Genomic DNA, 19,110 nt, shown 5'->3' with positions numbered 1-19,110 from the left:
CTTTAATGTCAGCACTGGGGAGGCAGAGGCAGGCGGATCTCTCTACAGAGCGAGTTCCAGGACCGCTCCAAAGCTACACAGAGAAACCCTGTCTCCACAACAAAACAAAACAAAACAAAAAAAAACAAAAAAGAAATGAGTTTACAGCTGCTATTTGGGTGTGTCCTCATCAAAACAAGTAGATCCTTGCTCAGTGGTTTCCTGGGAGGCCTGCACAGTAAGCAGGAGAGATTCCATTGGTGGTTGATTCATTCATTCATTCATTCATTCATTCATTCATTCATTCATTCATTCATTCTCTTATTCTCTCAATAACTATCTAGCACCTACATTGAGCACTTGTGTCAAGCACTGGAGCCAGAAAGCAAGTCTCTGTTGCTGTTTTTAAAAAAATGATAAAGCGGTGCTGGTTACCATGCGGAAAGGTCATGAGGTACGAGTCGTCAGGACAAAACTCAGTATCAGAGCTTTATTGTGGGGGGACACAAAAGAACCAGGCCTGGGGGAGATGCACGTGCAGAGAGAGAGAGAGAGACAGAGACAGAGAGAGAGATAATGGGGGCAGGAGAGAACCAAGCAGAGAGAAGGGGGAGGAGTCTGTGTTCTGCTCTTTAAGGATTCTCGTGCACATGCGCAGGTAAGCTTACAGAGCAACACACGCACGCGCTGATTGCGTGATCATGCCGTATATGCACGTAATCACGTGTGCACTGATGACATAAGACGCAAGACCCCTTGCTTAGCTCCTGAACTGCGCATGTGCAGTCATGCAGCTGGAGTGGGGGCAGAGTCCTAACACACATGCTTTGCATTGTTTACCTTTAGAGGACAGATATAAAAAAATAGATGGATGACTAACATATCACCACATGCCAGCTTGTTCATGGGATGAGAGAGCTAAGGAGAATGTGTATATTAATATTCAGGGCTGACGTGGACCTTGATCGGAGAACTGAAGGCTGTGAGGGGTGGAGACAAGAACGTGTTTGGACAAGGGTTCTAGGCAGAGGAGAAAGCAGGTATACAGACGTCCAGAGGAGGCAATGTTTGGCATATATCTATATCTCTATATAAATCAGCAAGTTTCTTAAGATGGCTAGTGTTATTTATTTATTTATTTATTTTTTCTTTTTTTTTTTGTGATATATATTTTTTATTTTACAATACCATTCAGTTCTACATATCAGCCATGGGTTCCCCTATTCTCCCCCCTCCCACGCACTCCCCTTACCCCCAGCCCACCCTCCATTCCCATCTCCTCCAGGACAAGTCCTCCCCCGAGGACTGTGATCGACTTGGTAGACTCAGTCCAGGGAGGTCCAGTCCCTTCCTCCCAGACTGAGCCAAGTGTCCCTGCATAAGTTCCTGGTTTCAAACAGCCAACTCATGGAATGAGCACAGGACTTGTTCCCACTGCCTAGATGCCTCCCAAACTGATCAAGCCAATCAACTGTCTCACCTATTCAGAGGGCCTGATCCAGCTGGGAGCCCCTCAGTCTTTGGTTCATAGTTCATGTGTTTCCATTCATTTGGCTATTTTTTTTTCAATAATTGAGTAAAACTGAAATTTATTATGTGCCACAGTCGTCCTACGGACCTCCATGCTATATATATATAGCCTCTATGGTTCTATGGGTTGTGGTCTGATTGTTCATTTTATATCTAGAATCCACCAATGAGTGAGTACATACCATAACTGTCTTTCTGGGTTTGGGTTACCTCACTCAGGATGATATTTTCTAGTTCCATCCATTTGCCTGCAAATTTCATGCTTTCATTGTTTTTCTCTGCTGAGTAGTACTCCATTGTGTATATGTACCACATTTTTTTCATCCATTCTTCCGTTGATGGGCATCTAGGTTGTTTCCAGGTTCTGGCTATTACAAATAGTGCTGCTATGTACATAGCTGAGCATGTATCTTTATGGTATGTATCAGCATTCTTTGGGTATATGCCCAAGAGTGGGATGGCTGGGTCTTGAGGTAGTTTGATTCCTAATTTTCTGAGAAACCGCCATACTGATTTCCATAGTGGTTGTACAAGTTTACATTCCCACCAACAGTGGAGGAGTGTTCCCTTTGCTCCACATCCTCTCCAACATTGGTTGTCATTGGTGTTTTTGATCTTAGCCATTCTAACAGGTGTAAGGTGGTATCTCAGAGTCGTTTTGATTTGCATTTCTCTGATGATTAAGGATGTTGAGCATTTCTTTAAATGTCTTTCAGCCATTTGTAGTTCTTGTTTTGTGAATTCTCTGTTTAGCTCTTTAGCCCATTTTTTAATTGGACTGTTCAGTGCTTTGATGTCTAGTTTCTTGAGTTCTTTATATATTGTGGAGATCAATCCTCTGTCAGATGAGGGGTTGGTGAAGATCTTTTCCCAATCTGTTGGCTGTCTTTTTGTCTTATTGACTGTGTCTTTTGCCCTGCAAAAGCTTCTCAGTTTTGAGAGGTCCCATTTATTAATGGTTGTGCTCAGGGTCTGTGCTGTCGGTGTTTTATTTAGGAAATGGTCTCCAGTGCCAATGCGTTCAAGAGTGCTTCCTATCTTCTTTTCTATTAAGTTTAGTGTAACTGGATTTATGTTTAGGTCTTTGATCCACTTGGACTTGAGTTTTGTGCATGGTGACAGATATGGATCTATTTGTAATCTTTTACATATTGACATCCAGTTATGCCAGCACCATTTGTTGAAGATACTTTCTTTGTTCCATTGTATAGTTTTGGCTCCTTTGTCAAAAACCAGGTGTTCATATGTGCATGGATTAATGTCAGGGTCTTCAATTCGATTCCATTGGTCCGTATGTCGGTTTTTATACCAGTACCAAGCTGTTTTTATTACTATAGCTCTATAGTAGAGTTTGAGGTCCGGGATGGTGATGCCTCCAAGGGTTGCTTTATCGTATAGGATTCTTTTAGCTATCCTGGGTCTTTTGTTTTTCCATATAAAGTTGAGTATTTTTCTTTCCAAGTCTGTGAAGAATTGTGTTGGGATTTTGATGGGGATTGCATTGAATCTGTAGATTGCTTTTGGTAAGATTGCCATTTTTACTATGTTAATCCTACCTATCCATGAGCATGGGAGATCCTTCCATTTTCTGATATCTTCTTCAATTTCTTTCTTTAGAGATTTAAAGTTCTTATCAAAAAGGTCTTTCACTTGTTTAGTTAGTGTTATCCCAAGGTATTTTATATTATTTGTGGCTATTGTAAAGGGTGATGTTTCTCTGACTTCTTTCTCAGCCCTTTTATCATTTGTGTATAGGAGGGCTACTGATTTTTTTGAGTTGATCTTGTATCCTGCCACTTTACTGAAGGAGTTTATCAGCTGTAGAAGTTCCCTGGTAGAGTTTTTGGGGTCACTTATGTATACTATCATATCATCTGCAAATAGTGAAAGTTTGACTTCTTCCTTGCCGATTTTTATCCCTTTGATCTCCTTTTGTTGTCTTATTGCTCTAGCTAGAACTTCTAGTACTATATTGAATAAATATGGGGAGAGTGGACAGCCTTGTCTTGTTCCTGAATTTAGTGGTATCGCTTTGAGTTTCTCTCCATTTAATTTGATGTTTGCTGTTGGCTTGCTATAAATTGCTTTTATTATGTTTAGAAATGTTCCTTGTATTCCTATTCTTTCTAAGACCTTTATCATGAAGGGGTGTTGGATTTTGTCAAAGGCTTTTTCAGCATCTAGGGAGATGATCATGTGGTTTTTTTCTTTCAGTTTGTTTATATGGTGTATTACATTGACTGATTTCCGTATGTTGAACCATCCTTGCATCCCTGGGATGAATCCTACTTGGTCGTGATGGATGATTGTTTTGATGTATTCTTGGATTCGGTTTGCCAATATTTTGTTGAGTATTTTTGCATCAATGTTCATGAGGGAGATTGGTCTGTAGTTCTCTTTCTTTGTTGCATCTTTGTGTGGTTTGGGTATCAGGGTAATTGTAGCCTCATAAAAAGAGTTTGGTAGTGTTCCTTCTGTTTCTATTGTGTGGAACACTTTGAAGAGGATTGGTATTAGTTCTTCTTTGAAAGTCAGGTAGAATTCTGCACTGAAACCATCTGGTCCTGGGCTTTTTTTAGTTGGGAGACTTTTGATGACTGTTTCTATTTCTTTAGGGGTTATTGGTCTATTTAAATGGTTTATCTGGTCTTGATTTAATTTTGGTATTTGGTATTTATCCAGAAAATTGTCCATTTCTTCCTGGTTTTCCATTTTTGTGGAGTACAGGTTTTTGAAGTATGATCTGATGATTCTCTGGATTTCCTCATTGTCTGTTGTTATGTCTCCCTTTTCATTTCTGATTTTGTGAATTTGGGTGTTCTCTCTTTGCCTTTTGGTTAATTTGGCTAGTGGTTTGTCTATCTTGTTGATTTTTTCAAAGAACCAACTCTTTGTTTCATTGATTTTTTGTATTGTTCTCTTGTTTTCTATTTCGTTGATTTCAGCCCTCAATTTGATTATTTCCTGGCGTCTATTTCTCCTGGGTGAGTTTGTTTCTTTTTGTTCTAGAGCTTTCAGTTGTGCTGTTAATTCATTGGTATGGGATTGCTCCATCTTCTTTATGTGTGCATTTAGAGCTATGAATTTTCCTCTTAGCACTGCTTTCATAGTGTCCCATAAGTTTGGGTATGTTGTACTTTCATTTTCATTGAATTCTAGGAACTCTTTAATTTCTGTCTTTATTTCTTCCTTGACCCATTGATGTTTCAGGTGGGTATTATTCAGTTTCCATGAGTTTGTGGGTTTTCTATAATTTTTGTTGTTATTGAGTTCTAACTTTAAGGCTTGGTGGTCTGATAAAATACAGGAGGTTATTCCAATTTTTTTGTATCTGTTGAGATTTGTTTTGTGTCCAAGCATGTGGTCAATTTTTGAGAAGGTTCCATGGGGTGCTGAGAAGAAGGTATATTCTTTTGTGTTAGGATGGAATATTCTGTAGATATCTATTAGGTCCATTTGAGTCATAACATCTGTTAGGTCCTTTATTTCTTTGTTAAGTTTCAGTCTGGTAGATCTATCTTTTGGTGAGAGTGGTGTGTTAAAATCTCCCACTACTAATGTGTGGGGTTTGATGTGCGTTTTAAACTTTAGTAGTGTTTCTTTTATGAATGTGGGTGCTTTTGTATTTGGAGCATAAATGTTTAGAATCGAGACTTCATCTTGGTGGATTTTTCCTGTGATGAATATGTAATGTCCATCCTGGTCTCTTTTGATTGATTTTAGTTTGAAGTCTATTTTATTAGATATTAGGATAGCTACACCAGCTTGTTTCTTAGGTCCATTTGCTTGGAAAACCTTTTCCCAGCCCTTTACTCGGAGGTAGTGTCTGTCTTTGGAGTTAAGGTGTGTTTCTTGTATGCAGCATATGGATGGGTCCTGTTTTCTAATCCATTCTGTTAGCCTGTGTCTTTTTATAGGTGAGTTGAGACCATTGATATTGATGGATATTAATGACCAGTGATTGTTAATTCCTGTTATTTTTTTGGTTGTGTTGTGTTGTCCTTCTGTGGTGTATGTTGGTGTAGGATTATCTATTGCTTGATTTTTCATGGATGTGTTTAGCTTCTTTGGGTTGAATTTTCCCTTCTAGTGCTTTCTGTAGGGCTGGGTTTGTGGACAGGTATTGATTAAATCTGGTTTTATCCTGGAATATTTTGTTTACTCCGCCTATGGTGATTAAGAGTTTTGCTGGGTATAATAGTCTGGGTTGGCATCCATGGTCTCTTAGTGTCTGCATGAGGTTTGTCCATGATCTTCTATCTTTCATAGTCTCTATTGAGTAGTCTGGTGTTATTCTGATGGGTTTGCCTTTATATGTTACTTGGTCCTTTTCCTTTGCAGCTCTTAATATTTTTTCTTTATTCTGTGTGTTTAGTGTTTTGATTATTATGTGGCGAGGGGACTTTTTTTTTGGATCCAGCCTATTCGGTGTTCTGTAAGCTTCTTGTATCTTCATAGGTATTTCTTTCTTTAGGTTAGGAAAGTTTTCTTCTATGATTTTGTTGAATATATTTTCTGTGCCTTTGAGTTGGTATTCTTCTCCTTCTTCTATCCCTATTATTCTTAGGTTTGGTCTTTTCATTGTGTCCCAAATTTCCTGGACGTTTTGTGTTAGGACTTTTTTGTCTTTATTGTTTTCTTTGACTGACGAATCTATTTTCTCTATCGTGTCTTCAGTGTCAGAGATTCTCTGTTCCATCTCTTGCAATCGGTTGGTTATGCTTGTTTCTGTAGTTCCTGTTCGTTTTGTCAGGATTTCTATTTCCAGCATTCCCTCAGCATGTGTTTTCTTTATTGTCTCAAATTCATTTTTCAGATCTTGGAATGTTTCTTTCATCTGTTTAATTGCTTTTTCTTGGCTTTCTTTGATTTCTTCCCATTTTTTGTTCGTTTTTTCTTCCATTTCTTTAAGGGAGTTTTTTATTTCCTCTTTAATGGAGTTTTTCATTTCCTCTTTAAGGGAAGTTTTTATTTCCTCTTTAAGGGAGTTTTTTATTTCCTCTTTAAGGAAAGTTTTTATTTCCTCTTTAAGGTAGTTTTTCAATTCCTCTTTAAGGAAAGTTTTTATTTCCTCATTGAGGGAATGTTTTATTTCTTCTTTAAGGGCCTCTATCATCTTCTTAATGTCATTTTTAGGGTTGATTTCTTCTGTTTCTTCTGTCATGGTATGTTTAGGTCTTGCAGGTGTAGAATCACTAGGTTCTGATGTTGCCATATAGGTCTTTATGTTGTTGCCTGTATTTTTGCACTGGCGCCTACTCATCTCTTCCTCTGTGAGGTGCAGGTGGTGTCTGTGTCTGAGAGTGCCTCTCTTGTTCTAATTTTTAGTCTTGGTTTAGTAGGGGTTCTTGGTTAAATTGGTGCTTTTGGGCTATTTCTTCAGGGGCAGCTGATTTCGATCGGTGAATTATATACTTATGATTCTGGTGATCTGGTTTGGTGTCTGGGTAGCGCCTTCTTCTGTGTTCTCAGGTCACTTTTTGTTCATTTGTCAACTCCTCAGCTGATCTTGTTTCTTCAGACTTTAAACTGTAGGCATCTGAATCCTCTCCCAGATGGGTTTCAGCTGAGCAGGGTAGTCTCACCAACACCTCCAAGTTGTTGGGTTTCACAGGATCAGCAGCTGGGCCCTGGGTTGTCCTCAGACGGAGTGTTCAGATTCGTTCTGGTTCTGACCCACGGAGATAGCTTCTTCCCCAGATGTTGGGGTTAGGGGCGTCCCTGTTCCAAGCTGTGTCTGCTTGTCTCCGTCCCTGGGCCTGTTTACCTCTGCGGTCCGCCGCCGGGCCTGTATGTCCCTGTCAGCTGCCGCTGGGTCTGTCTGCCTCTGGGGGCCGCCACCGGGCCTGAATGTCCCTGTCGGCCGCTGCACGTGTACCTCAGTGGGCTGCCGCTGGGCCCGTCTTCCTCCACAGGCCGCCGCCACAGGCCTACCTGCGTCTGCTTGTCTCTGCCGCCGGGCCTGTCTACCTCTGTGGGCCGCCGCTGGGCCTGAATGTCTCTGCCGGCTGCCTCCGGGCCTGAATATCCCTGTAGGCTGTCGCCGCTGGGCCCGTCTACCTCAGCGGGCTGCTGCTGGGCCCGTCTACCTCCGCGGGCCGCCGCCGCAGGCCTACCTGCATCTGCTTGTCTCTGCCGCCGGGCCTGTCTACCTCTGTGGGCCGCCGCTGGGCCTGAATGTCTCTGCCAGCTGCTGCCGGGCCTGAATGTCCCTGTCGGCCGCTGCCGCCGGGCCCGTTTACCTCAGCGGGCCGCCGCTGGGCCCGTCTACTTCTGTGGGCCGCCGCTGGGCCTGAATGTCTCTGCTGGCTGCGGCTGGGTCTGAATATCCCTGTCAGCTGCCGCCGCTGGGCCCGTCTACCTCCACCGGCCCCCGCTGCAGGCCTACCTGCGTCTGCTTGTCTCTGCCGCCGGGCCTGTCTACCTCTGTGGGCCGCCGCTGGGACTGAATGTCTCTGCCGGCTGCCTCCGGGCCTGAATATCCCTGTAGGCTGTCGCCGCTGGGCCCGTCTACCTCAGCGGGCTGCTGCTGGGCCCGTCTACCTCCGCGGGCCGCCGCCGCAGGCCTACCTGCGTCTGCTTGTCTCTGCCGCCGGGCCTGTCTACCTCTGTGGGCCGCCGCTGGGCCTGAATGTCTCTACCGGCTGCTGCCGGTCCTGAATGTCCCTGTCGGCCGCTGCCGCCGGGCCCGTTTACCTCAGCGGGCCGCCGCTGGGCCCGTCTACTTCTGTGGGCCGCCGCTGGGCCTGAATGTCTCTGCCGGCTGCGGCTGGGTCTGAATATCCCTGTCAGCTGCCGCCGCTGGGCCCGTCTACCTCCCTAGTGTTATTTATTAAGTGGTGTTGTTTACTGTTGGAGAAAACCACGAGGTACAACAATGCCCACTCTAAGAGTTTATTAAGGGAAGGGAACAGAAGGAGGTGCTTAGGCCTATTTGGAAAGATCCTGCAGGAAGAGACGGGAGGGATAGGTGGAACCCGCTTTTTATAAGTTCCGCCCACATATGGGCATAGGGGCTTCCGTAGCTACGCCACGCACATGCATAGATTAAGTCATCACGAAGCACGTGGACTACCTACGACTAAGGCCCTGGGATGACTAAGCATCTTGCCAGTGCATGCAGGGTCATGGGGGAGTGGCTAGGAATTCTAAGACCTGGCTCCTGAACAAACTTTGATGGAAGAGGGAACAATTCCTGGGAGGCAGGCGACCAGGGGAGGAGTAGATATGCTGATGGTGGGGGGAGAGGGTGGGGGCGGAATCAGACGTTAGGCTTGAGTTTGGAGGTCTACTTGTCTACGGGTGCTGTTGGGTGGGCAGTGTAAACACAGCCTGGAATTCAGGGCGGAAGTGGAGCTGCCTTTCATGAGTCAGCTTTGTTGGTATACAGAGATGAGATCTGGTGAGGTCATCAAGACTTCAGAACAAAGGACACAGTTGCATCCCGAGAAAGCTTCAACTTCAAGAGCCCGGGAAGATGAGCTGGAGCCGGTAGAAGGAATGGAAAGAGTAAGGTGGGGTAGGGGGCACCCAGAGAGTGGCCCTCAGCCAAGAGGAGCTGGCATGACCTGGGAGAGAGCTGGGCAGTTGTACCGAAGCCTTTCCCAGGTCAAGTAAGGAAAGACAGAACAGACCATTGAGATTAGCAAACGTGGGGGGGTCACAGTGATCCTGACAAGAGCCGTTTTAGTGCCCAGGTGATGGTAAACCCCCCAGGTGGTTTATGTTCAATAAAGGGCAGGATTTTTCCTGCCTTCCTTGCTCCTGTGACATCCAGGCAAGGAGCTTCTCACAGATGCGGAAACTTTGCAACACAAACAAGAAGATGCCTGGAGGAAACTAGGCCTCCCAGGGGGCAGAAAAACCCTCAGTTCAGAGGAGAAGAGATCTTATATGTGAGACAAAAATAGAATTCTACTCCCTGGAAAGGGAGGAAACAACCAGAGGTGAAACAATGGGGTTGGACAAAGAGAATCCAGAGTATGGTCCATCAGGAGATTGTTGGGTACTTTAGAATGAGTGTTGAGACCAAGTTGTGAGGACTGGAAATCAGGGAGAGTTCAAAGAAAACCAGGTTAAGAGTTTTTATTTGTTTGTTTTCCTTTTATTGAAAATAGATTTTTTAAATATATAATATATCCTGATTACAGACTCACCTATGCTGAGCTTTTGTCTACATAGACCAAACAATACATGACATTTGAAAACAAAGGTTTTCCCCTAAGAAAATATAATATATATTGTTTTGTTTATTTTAATTTTAGAGACAGGGTCTTGCTGTGTAGGCCTGGATGGTCAGGAGCTCACTATCTACACTAGGCTGGCCTTGAACTCACAGAGATTCTCTTGACTCTACCTCCTGGGTGCTGGGATCCAAAGTGTGCACAATCATGCTCATCCCTAATACCTAGTTTTTATAGAAAAAGTTCAAAACACATAACAATATACTGAAGGTAATAAAAATTAACTACCAACGTTAAACTTACTCTTAACATTCAAGCCCATGTGCCTTCAATATCTTTTCTACATAGTCATATTTTCAAATAAAATTAAGATGTACAGTTTTACATCCTGTTCTTTCCAATTCATTATGTAATGAACTTTTCCTTTCTTCTTTTCTTCATTCCTAACTTCCTTCCTTCCTTCCTCCCTCCCTCCCTCCCTCCCTCCCTCCCTTCCTCCTCCCCTCCCTCCCTTTTTGTGTATATCTGTATGAATGTATGTGCATAAGTGTGTGTGGTGTGTGTACCTACCCATGTGCATCGAGGCCAGCAGAGGGCATTTGGTGTCTTCTAACACCCTCTATATGTTACTTTAAAAAAATTTTATTTTTACATTTATATTTATTCAGTGTATGCATAGCTTTTATGAATAAAACTCCAATAAACATTACTGCCTTTTTGTGCACATGTGTTTTCTTCTGGCAAGTAGTTCTAGGTGACAGGGTACATGTGTATCTAACCTTTTAATAAGGCGCCAAACAGTTTTCCACAGTGGCTGTACTATTTTTACTTTCCTATCATTTATAAATACAAGTTCTACCTGCTTTGTATTCTCACCAGTGGGGATGTGATTAAATAACAGCGGACTGGAATTGTTTCACATTAGGCATCCAGGCTAGCTGTTTTAGGTTGCTTCTAGATTTTTTCATTATTGCAAATGATAACAATGATGTTCTTGATTATAAATCCTTGCCTTTGTCCATAAGAGGTATTCTCAAAGGAAAGTTACAAAGTTTGCTTATCTATATATTGTCTACCATCCACTGAGTAACGCGTTACATTTATTAGCTGTAATGACAGAACAGGTAGTGTTGGCTTGTGTCTGATTGTTCCTCAGAGGCCTGTGTGTTAAGGGCTTCCTCCTCAGCACGGCACTATCAGAGGGGTGGAGCTTAGTAGGTGGGGTCCAATGGGAGGTCTTAGGTCCCTCAAACGACGCCCTCAAGGTGCATTGAAAGAGCCCTATATCCTTGGTACCAAGCTATGAGATGAACAGATGCTTTCTGTCTTATGACCCCCTCCCTGGGAGGCACAGTGTCAAAACAAGCCCAAAGCTTTGTCAGTGAAGAGAGGAACTGATTTTAAGGAGGCTTTGTAGAGCAGTTCTTTAGGTTTGAAATAGACAGACAGATGACTGAGATTTGAAATAGACAGGCAGGTGACTGAAATTCCAGGACTTTTAAAAGCACTTTAAACACGTATGTACCCAGTATAATTATCAGCTCCTCCCCCTTTGTAAATATGCGAGTATTGTAATATGATGCCCGGACTCTGAAATAACGTTTGCAAGAAACCACTAAGACATACCATTATCATGGGAGAACTTTGACCACTAAGGCATACCATTATCATGGGAGAACTTTGACCACTAAGGCATACCATTAACATGTGAGAACTTTGATCACTAAGGCATACCATTAACATGGGAGAACTTTGGCCTCGTCGGCCATTTATATGGTAGAACCCCCCAGGAGTACCTGTCTCTAATGGAGATGGATGGCATCAAGCCTCAGTCAGTGCACAATTCATTTTTCTTTTCAAAGCCAGTGTGGCAGCAGGGATGTTTGGTGAAGCTCCCACACTGGTGGCCGCACCTCTCTTGTTGAGGAACATCACGAGGAAGGAAAAATGTCACATCCTGAAGCTGGATAAGCATTTGGTGTTCTGCATGAGCCTGTATGATAGAAACTTCCCGTGTGTTGAGGTGGGACCTCCAGACTTCCCTTTCGGTGGCGCATGGCTGGGACTCATGACCACATTCAGACAGTGTGATCGGAATGTCTATGGATCTGTTCATTTCTCTCAGTACTCATCGCCGGCTCCTGTACTCTTAGTGTTGACTTGATGTGACACAGGCTGAAGTCGGCCCAGAGTGAGCTGCAGACAAAACGTGTCGCTAGAGCTGCCTTTTCTGGAAGCCCGGTGCTTTGACTCAAGCACCCAGTCTTCCTTCTTAGCTCCTTTTCTTCTCTTTTTGTTTATTCCCTATCACATTTTCACTGCTTCCTTCCTTCGTTTGAACTTTTCACGTCTTCCCATCCTTCTCTGCACCGCCTTTCCCCTCCTTCCCTAGGTCACAGAAGTGTGGCTTGTAGTCACAGGTAGTTAGGCAGGTGAGAATATCTCCGGTACTATCCCTTTTAGACCCATCCCTACCCTTCCAGATGGCAGCGATAAGCCACTGAAATTAAAAGGCTGAACTCAATTTGAAAGTCCTAGCATATTTTCCTCTCAACTATGCCACAATTGATTACTCTATGTACCCAAGCACGATGAAGAACATTCCAGGGCAGTGGTTCTCAACCTGTGGGTCATGACCACTTTGGAGGGGGTCACATATCAGGTATCTTGCATGTCAGATATTTACATTATAATTCGTAACAGTAGCAAAATTACAGGTATGAAGTAGCAATGAAATAATTTTGTGGTTGGGGGTCACCACAGCATGAGGAACTGTAATAAAGGGCCACAGCATTAGGAAGGTTGAGAAGCATTGCTCTAAGAAGATAATGGAAATGTCTTTGAGACATGGAAAATATTCTGAGGTACTGGGAATAAACAGCTACAAAGACTGGCTAAATACTACTACTTAAAGACTTGTTCAAAATAGGGCTATTTATATAATCAAAGTGAATCTTGTTTCTCTCTGGGTTAAATGATTATGCACAGCATGAGTAAGCTTTTTACTAATTATATAACTGTTTTTTTTTAAACAAAATAGCTTTTCATGTTTTTAAGAGTTCCATTTGTTCAAAGTTGCTTCCAAGGGTTCATGGTCAAAGATTATCACTGAGTCTACATTTTTAAGAATGATGTAATGCTTCCTTGGTATTTCCGCCTCATGGGATCAGAACACTGTGGAGTTCATGGATGTTTCATTTTAAAATCTTCTTTGGGAATAAGTTTCATAATCAGTTCTGATAATAAATATTATCCCGATTGCTATGAGACTTTTAAAATCCTTCACTGAAATGGGAGTTGAGTCAAATGATTCTTTTCTTTTTTTTCTAGGGCTTGTGGCTCCACGTGGTTGGACTATGCTTGGTAGAAGAGTTCACTGTGAGGAGGAGTTCCTAAGGTCCACTGGTCCAACACAGCTTTGTGAGCTTCTCTTTCTCTCTGATAAAGGCCATAATATATATATTTAATATATATATTTTACATATTTTAGAACTGCTGAAGACTATGCTTTTTATAGGTAAATTCATCAACATATTTGCGACAACAAACCTGAAGAGTTGTATATTATTTTTCAGTGCATGATGAACCTGCTGCTAAGTTTCTCTGGTTTCAGTGCACAAACCTATTTACTTGCTCACAGTTCTCTGAGTCAGAAACCTGGGCGGTGCTCAGCGAGACGGTTCTTCTGCTGGCCTCCTCTGGGCTCAGTCCTGTGACTGCAATCATCTGACGCTTGGCTGTGAGTTGGCCTCTCACAGGTATTTGATGCTGCCTGTGGACTGTGGTTCCCCTGTTCCACCCCGTGTGACCTCTCACACTCCATTCTGGTGAACCTGGCATCTTAACAGGGTGGACTTGGGTCAGTGTTATGAGGAGGAGGCAAGAGGAGCTGCGGGGCCTCTTGAAGCCGGTTTTCATAGTCTCACAATGTCATGTCTTCTGTGTTCTGCAGAAGAATGTAGGCAGCTCAAATTGGACTTGGGTTAAAGAGGATATGGAGTTGGGGATGGTATGGAAAGCAGTGTATGTGGGAGGAGTTAGGAAGAAGAATATGGTAAAATACATTGTATGAAATCTCAAAGAATTATTAAAAAATATTTTAAAATAGAAAAGAGCTGACATCGTGTTCCTACCTGCCTTTAGTCCCATCACTTGGAGACCGAGGCAGGAGTGTTGTCTTGAACTTGAGGCCTGTCTGGGCTACATAGCAAGTACCAAGTCAGTCAGCAAGACCCTATCTCAAAAACAAAAACAAACATAAACAAATAAACGAAAGACCAAGAGGCCGATGAGATGACCCAAAGGTTCAGAGCATTGTTCTCACAAATGTCCCATTTTTGACTCCCGACACCCACATGGCAGTTCACAACCATCAGTAACTCCAGTTCCAGGGACCCCACACCCTCTTTTAATCACTTTGGGCACCAGGCACACAAGTAGGCAAACCATCATACACTTGAAATAAGTCAATAAAAAAGTGAACCAAAACCACAGCAAATAAACAAGCCCCCCCAATAACAACAGATGAGATATAAGTTACACATGTTGAGTGTGTGACTTTTAATCACTACACAATAAACACTGTACTCATAAATAATCATCCTCCCATTCCCTGCCTACTTCCTGTCTCTAATGGTATGCCCATTGTGACCATTCTTGTAAGTAGCATCCTATGAAGTATAGTCTTTTGGGTATGGCTTCTTTCACTTAGTGCACTTTTGAGGTCCACCTATACAACAGCCATTTCCTGGCTGAATAATATTTCACTGTATGGATGCACTGTACATTTTTTTAATGGATCAGTTGATAGGAATTTGGTTTGTTTCTGTTTTTTTAGACATTATATATAAACAATGCTTAAGCCTGCCTCTTTAAGAAAGTTTTTGACTACTGGCCTTTTTTAGTATTTTAAGGATATGGTAGAAACATCTCATTGGGTCCTGACAGTTATTAGAAGGATGCTAATAAGATGAAAGATTATGGGGGCTTGGGAGATGGCTCAGTGGCTACGGGTACTTGTTTTACAAGTATAAAGAGTTTTAATTTCCAGAATGCACATAAAAAGCTGTGCATGGCTATGCATGCCTGTAACCTCAGCATTGGTTGCACAGGGGCTGAGGCAGGTAGATACTGAGAATTGTATACTGAGAGCTTGCCAGCCAATCAGCCCATGTAAACCAAAGAGTTCTGGGTTCAGTTAAAGACCCTGCCTAGTCTTGAAAAAAACAAAACAACAACAACACCAAAAAAACAAAAACAAAAAAAGACTTTGCCTCAAGGTAGTAAGGCAGAGCAATAGAGAAAGACACTGAGGTCCTGCTTTGGTCTCTGTATGGCATGTGCACACATGGGTATATGCATGCATGATTGTACAGACCACATACACGCACGCACGCACGTGCATACACACACACACACACACACACACACACACACAGAGAGAGAGAGAGAGAGAGAGAGAGAGAGAGAGAGAGAGAGAGAGAGAGAGAGAGAGATTGGATTATGCTTTATTTTTTCCCCTTAAAAACCTCTCATTGGCTTTCTTTTCATTCAGAGTAAAAGCTGGTCCTCAACACATCCTCGGAGCCTCTTCACTTTGTTCTGGGTTCATTTCTTTGGGTTTCTCCTGCGCATCAGCTTCCCTGGGCTTCTGTGTTAAGCTTAAACATATGGCTGGGCTCCATTTAGGGCCTTCCGGTACATAGTTCATCTTCTTCGTTAGAGTGGAAAGCACATAAAGGGGAGGAATCACTAATGTGTCCCCTTTACGACTACATCTATGGCACATAGAATTGTGCCCGGCAGAATGTAGGTATTCAATAAATATATGTAAAATGAGTAAGTGAACATGCTTTTAAACCAAGTGGATGCTGGCTCAGTCTGTATAAAACAACAGGCATTTTTGTGCTTGCCTGGAAGTGTGGCTTGCACCGTGAGCCTAACCCATGCTGATTAAGAGTCCTAACGAGTATAGATCTTTGACCAGGCCCATCCGTTAGACCCATTTCAAAAAACACAGAAACGGTTATGTAATGCATCCATGTATTTGGTAGGGAAAAAAGGGTTGGAAGCCTGGGATTTATGTGGGGGAGACTGTGGGGAAACTAAGGGGAATGGCTGGTGATGAGAAGCTTGGGGTCAACAGCTCCAAATGTCTATCTAAGAGGGTCTTGGAACATTTGGGTAATTACTGAGAAATTCCAGGAAAAGGCGCTTCATTCTAAATAAACGTTTATCAGCACATACCACTTGCCGGGCTGTTCAAAGGTTCCTGTTGCAACGCATTTTGGCAGCTCTTGTATTAAACCGAGGCAGCGGAGAGTGGCAAAGGTTTTATTTATCTCCCGTCATTATCTGTTGACTTTCGAAGAGCTCAGTGACGGGCAGCTACAGATTCGCTGAGCTATGAGGATGGGTGAAGCAATGTCTTGGGAGGCCCAAGGTTCTGTCAGCCCCCTCTTCATGGAACAGCTGTCTAGCCAGCCAGCACACGGGGAGCAGAAGAACAGACTCAGAACCTCTGTAAAAGAAAGTCTGGCTGAGGTAGACAGAAATCGCTGGTTTGAGAGATTGAATACTAACTGTCGCCAGTTCAAAGCCGACCTTTGACACCTCTGTGTCAGCACTACCTGGACTGCAACCTGTTGGGACAGGCTTGATCTTTCCCATGTAATATTCCAGAGATGAAGACACACGGAGGTTAAGTAATTTGCCCAAGGTTTCAAGTACATGGCGGACCCGGGGTTCAAATCTTAGTCATCTTTGACTCTGAAAGTCCGTGGCCTTTCTTTAAATGATGATGTGGGAAACTCTGTCTTCAAGGGCCTCACCATTTCTCTCCCTTGACATTCTCCAATGATTGATAATGACAGGCGTGATGACAGCGTGTATTTAATGGTTGATATCTAGCAACAGCAGGCGTAACACTCTAACTTCTGGGAACGTATAAATATTTAAAAGAAGAAAAATTCCTGCATTTGTGGAGAAGTAAAGATAATAGACATAATGATCATTTTTTAAGGGTGATAAATGTGGTGGGAAAAATGTAGAGCAAGTGGAGGGGGCTGAGAAGCATCCAGTGGCAAGTTCAAGGGCCTTGGTAAAGGAAGGCAGCCCTCGCACAAAGGCTTCGAGGAGATGGAGACGTCCTGGATGGAAATTGGGAGGTAGAAAAGAGAGAGGTGGAGGCTGTGAGGTAGAAAAATCCTTTGGATGTGAGGGACACCGAGCACAATACTCTTACTAGAAACATGAGCACCAAGTGGAGAATGGTGGATGCTGAGGTGAGTGAGATGGATGCTAGGCGGTGTGAGGCCTTACAGACCGCCGTACAGACAGATATGGCGCCCTCCAGTGAAGAGGGGGCCTTGAGAGGTGTCAGGAGGAGAAATGGCCGGATCCAGACTACATATGAAGAAAAGGATCCGCTGACTGAGTGGCCGGTGGGAAGGAAGGGCAGACCAGGCCAGACTCTTTGGCAATGTAGATGAGAGCGCCTGCAGTTTAAACCAGGGGGTAGCAATGCTGGTCGAGGGCAGGGCTGGATTTTGGATAAGATTTCCTAAGAGACTGGAGGGAGAGAAAGAACTCAAGGATGCCGGTCCCATTCCTGACGGGTCCGCCTCTCTCCCTGGACTGGATCTTCCTAGCACAATGCCACCGGGGATGGAGGGTTCCAGAACCTCCCCAGTGTTTGTGACACATTAACAAGTAGTTTGTAGGCAGAGAAGGAACTAAAATACCATAAAGTAGTTCATCAGAACACTCCATTAAGATATAATCTTTATAGTAGCAAGGATCAGAACCTAAACGCTTTAGCCCTCTGTTTGGGCCGTTCTCGAGGCTGTGGTCAAACAGAGCCCTTGGTCTCTCTGAGACCTCATTTCTTGTGCTGTGAAATACGGAATACCCTTCTGCCCTGACTGCAAAGCAACAGGACTTCCGTGAGAACAGTGGCTTTGTTTGGAATACTACCGGCCGGGACATTTGGCAAAGGTGCCTGGCACATAGTAGGTTCTCAATAAATATGTGTTGGGATGACTAAATGAAAGAGAATGTTCTCAAAGACATTTGAGAAAACTCCGTAGACCTATGCCACGTTAATTATCAGAGAATGAAGAAGCCGCTGAGGTGAGCCGCTTGTGGCAAGGCCTGAATTCACGAGGTAATGACTTTGCTTGGACTCAGCCTGTCATCCTGGTTGTTCAAGTAACGGAATAAAAAGAGATGCCTTCCTGGAGTTTCTAGCCCCTGGTGCCCCCTACGCCTTCTCATTAGCCAGGCATCTGGACAGTTGACGTAAGAGCAAGGTCGGATGAACATAATCTTTAGACGTTAGGAACATCTGTCCTCTGACCAGCTTCATTAGGGAGCCTCTTCACACCATGTAACTGTGAGACAGACAGGGCAGACACAGCGGGGAGCAGAAGCTAGGGGACTCCGGGTCTGATGGCAGGCAGGTGAGTCAACACAGGAGAGCACTTAGATTGGGGACGGCATAGCCCCGGGAAGCGCTGGCCATCCTCGGGGAAGCGCTGGCCCTCCTTCTGACCATTGAAAACTCTCTCCCTCGCTCCCTGCCCACTTACCTCGTAAGTGATCTTCAGCACCTGTTTTCTGGAAGGTGCTACGTTACACGCAGAGGACAAGGAGTGAGACGACATGCCTGCTCATGCGATCATCACCTGACGGCAATTAGAAGACAGTGAGGTGTTCTGGGGCTGGGGATCAGTGAGGAAACCCTTGCCTCGCATATGTGAGCCTCTGGCTCAGTCCCTAGCACTGAAAAGAAACTGACATTGGCAGCGTTCAACCTTTTCCTTGACAGTAGATCACTAAATGAATGTAAACACACTCTTGAGTGACTGTCCTTAGGTTCTCTAGACTTTCAGGTCCTCCCCCTTAACTACTTCTAAAAAAATATTTAATACGATATTTAAGTATCTGGACTAATAACACATTTTTTTTTTTTACGTTTAAAATTTTAAAATGTGTTCTTTGGAAATGTCATACATATATGCAATATAGTTTGAGCATATCCATACTGCACTTCTTCCTCCAACTTCTCCTGGGCCCTCCCCAACCATGCCCGCTCCTGACTTCATCTCTTCTTTCTCCTCCTTCTTCTGCTCCTCCTCCTCCTCCTCCTCCTCCTCCTCCTCCTCCTCCTCCTCCTAATCTTCCTTCTTAAACAGCCCACTGGGTCCAATTGGTGCTACCCATGTGTGCATGGTACAGGGCTATCCACCCGGCCACGGGCATCCTACTAAAGGCAACATGCCTGAAGAAACCTACCCTCTCTCCCTCAGCAGCCATTAATTGCCAGTAGCTTCTCAGCTGGAAGTAGAGTCAAGTAAAGCCTCGTCTCCCCCATGCTGGCACATGGGCTGGCTGGATCTTGTGTAGGTCTTGTTCATGA

The sequence above is a fragment of the Peromyscus maniculatus genome, chromosome 18 (genome assembly GCF_049852395.1).
Source record: "Peromyscus maniculatus bairdii isolate BWxNUB_F1_BW_parent chromosome 18, HU_Pman_BW_mat_3.1, whole genome shotgun sequence".
Taxonomy (NCBI): domain Eukaryota; kingdom Metazoa; phylum Chordata; class Mammalia; order Rodentia; family Cricetidae; genus Peromyscus; species Peromyscus maniculatus.
Note: the sequence above shows the minus strand (reverse complement) of the source record.